At 39.0% G+C, this 3033-nt stretch overlaps 1 pseudogene; it reads left to right on the top strand.

Annotated features, from left to right (window-relative positions):
* Positions 1-229: 229 nt before the first annotated feature.
* Positions 230-2793, top strand: LOC101419285 (transportin-1 pseudogene; annotated as a pseudogene).
* The last annotated feature ends 240 nt before the right edge of the window (positions 2794-3033 follow it).

The following is a 3033-nucleotide window of genomic DNA, read 5'->3' as shown; positions in this document are numbered from 1 at the left end:
AACAGCTAGGAAACCTGGAAGAGACATCTTCAAAATTCTGGAAAAGAGTTAAAGGGCTACAGTATCTTGGTAAGTAAAGAAACAAGAAAAATGCAGGTTTAAAAATGGTAAGAGAATCTCCTGGCATCTTTACTTGTTCCCCTCATACCCTTCCCCAAAACAATGTGTGTAGCCAAGGATGGTTCAAAATTTTAAAAATCAGTAAATATGGCCAAAACAGCAGCGGCAGATGTTGGCTGCCAAGCTGCTGGGAGTGGTTCCACCAGTTTCACTGTTTCATACTTCCTTCAGGTCACCCCAGCAAACCAAGGTCGGGTATTGGTGGAAACGTGACAAGTAAGCAAATCCTGCAGCTGCTAAATGAGACCCAGTCCCCAAAGACCACTTTCCAGACAACTGGACAACAAAAACTGGAACAACTCAATTAATATCCAGATCTTAACAACTATCTGAATATTGTTCTTAAAAATATTAAAATCTGAAGATGAACTCACAGATCATTGTGTGGTCTAATCTTGAAAAATAATGGGAGAGTACATTTTCAAGTGTTTCCAAATGGTGTAAGAGACTTTCTTAAAAGTAAATGTTTGAATAATACTGGTGACTCCTCTCCCCTGATTAGAGTCATTGTAGGTGTTTTGATTACAACCACAGCTTCTAAAGGAAAATTGCAGAATTCTCCCAATCTCTTATCAAAACTCTATAGCTTATTGGATTCTGAAGATTACAACACCTCTGCGGGACCCTTTGGTGCCCTTCAGAAGGCATGTGAAGAATTTGCTGAGATTTTAGATAATGATTCATTAGATTATCATCTCGATACGATTCCCAGGTTTTTATAGCTCTTCAAGCATAGTAGTCCAAAAATATGGTCTCAAGCTATTGCATGTATCAGCCAGTTTATCATCAGTAGGATTCAAGCTCTGATGTTGCACATTGAATTTCTTATTGAGAATCTTTGCATTTCTGGTGATGAAGAACCAGAGGTACAGAAAAATGTGTGCTGAGCTTATGATGCTGCATAATATAGTTCAGTACATACTTCAGAGGACCCAAGATCAATATGAAAATGTGGCTTTAGAGGTTTGCGAATTTTGGCTAACTTTAGCTAAGTAGTCAATATGCAAAGATATACTCCTAATGGATATTCCTAAGTTAATTCCTTAATGTTGGTAAAAGCCATGAAGTATACAGACATAGATATTAACCTACTTAAGGGTGATATTAAAGAAGATGAAACAATTCCTGATAGTAAGGAAGATATAAGGTCATGATTTTATCAATCAAGGACAGTAGCTTAGCAGCATGATGAAGACAAAATTGAAGAGGAAGATGATTTTGATCATGATCATGATGATAATGACAGTAAAACTGATGATGATGACGATACAATTCCTGACTGGAATCTAAGAAAATGTTCTGCTGCTGCCCTAGATGTTCTTGCAAACATGTATTGTAATCAGCTTTTGCCACATATTTGCCCCTTTTGAAAGAACTACTTTTACATCATGAATAAGTAAAGAATCAAGCTTTAGGAGCAATTGCTGAAGGGTGCATGCAAGGCATGATTCCATACTTGCCTGAGTTCATTCCTCATCCCATTCAGTGCCTCTCTGCTAGAAAGACTCTTGTGCATTCCAAAGTATGCTGGGCTCTTAGCCACTTTGCACAGTGGGTAGTCACCCCATTCCCAAATGCATACCTGAAGCCATTAGAGAGAGAATTACTAAGGTGTATCCTTGACAGCAACAAGAGAGTACAAGAAGCTACCTATTGTGTCTTTACTCCCCTGGAAGAGGACGCTTGTACAGAACTTGTTCCTTAACTTGTTAATGTACTTGATAAAGTGGTCTTCACATTCAGTAAATAGTAGCAGGAGAACCTGCTCATTCTTTATAATGCCATAGGAACATTATCAGATTCAGTAAGACATCATTTGAAAAAATAAAACAGACTATATTCAGATGCGAATACCACCACTGATCCAGAAATGGAACATGTTAAAGGACAAAGATAAATATCTCTTCCCTTTGAGTGCCCATCTTCAGTTGCCATAGCCCTGGAATCTGGAATCTGGCTTCCTTCCATATTGTTAACTTGTTTATCAGCACTGTAAATCTGGTACAGAAGACTCTTGCACAAGCTATGCTGAATAATGCTCAACCAGAATCGATATGGGGCTCCAGATAAAGATTTTCTGATAGTGACTTCTGATTTACCCAGTGGCCTGGATAAAGGACTTGGAAGTAACACTGAACAGCTTGTAGTATATAGTAATATTCTACCACTAATGTGCCAATGCCTGGAGAATAAAATGCCGCAAGTTTGACAGAATTCCTTTGCCCTGTTAAGTGCCCTAATAAAAGCTGGCTTTCAGCACGTTAAGCCTTGTATAGCTGATTTCATGCCAATATTTGGAGCCAACCTGAGTCCAGATTTCTGCAACTATACCATATGGGCAACTGGAGAATTTCCATTGAAAGGGGAACAGAGATACAGCCTTATATTCCTATGGAATTGCACCAATTTGTAGAAATCATTAACAGACCCAACACACCAAAGATGTTGTTATAGAATACAGCAGTAACAACTGGTCATCTTGGTTACATGTCCTCAAGAGGTGGCTCCCATACCACAGCAGTTTATTAGACCCTGGTAATCCCTAGGAAAAATGTAAGGGAAAATGAGGAGAAGGATTCCACTTTCTGTGGGATTTGTACCATGATGGGTGTGTATCCCAGTCGAGTAATCCAAGATTTTATATTTTGTGTGATGCTGTTGCACCATGGATAACCCAAAAGTGAATCAGTTTCCTCTTCCCTTAAAAGAGTGTCTTGCTTTTTATTGTGTTTAAAATCTCATACACTTAGGTTGCAGTCCCATAATGAAGGATTCTTCAATCTTTGAGAATATGAGGGAGCTATGAACCCAGAGAAAGTGTTATCCTTTACAGGGAGGAAGAGTAAAGCAGTTGGGAATGCAGTACAATCCCAACCCTACTGGGAGGGTGGAAAGGAGGCATTGCTGCCATTG

This window comes from Dasypus novemcinctus, chromosome 11 (genome assembly GCF_030445035.2).
Source record: "Dasypus novemcinctus isolate mDasNov1 chromosome 11, mDasNov1.1.hap2, whole genome shotgun sequence".
In the NCBI taxonomy this organism is placed as follows: Eukaryota; Metazoa; Chordata; class Mammalia; order Cingulata; family Dasypodidae; genus Dasypus; species Dasypus novemcinctus.
This window is presented reverse-complemented; position numbering and strand designations above follow the sequence as displayed.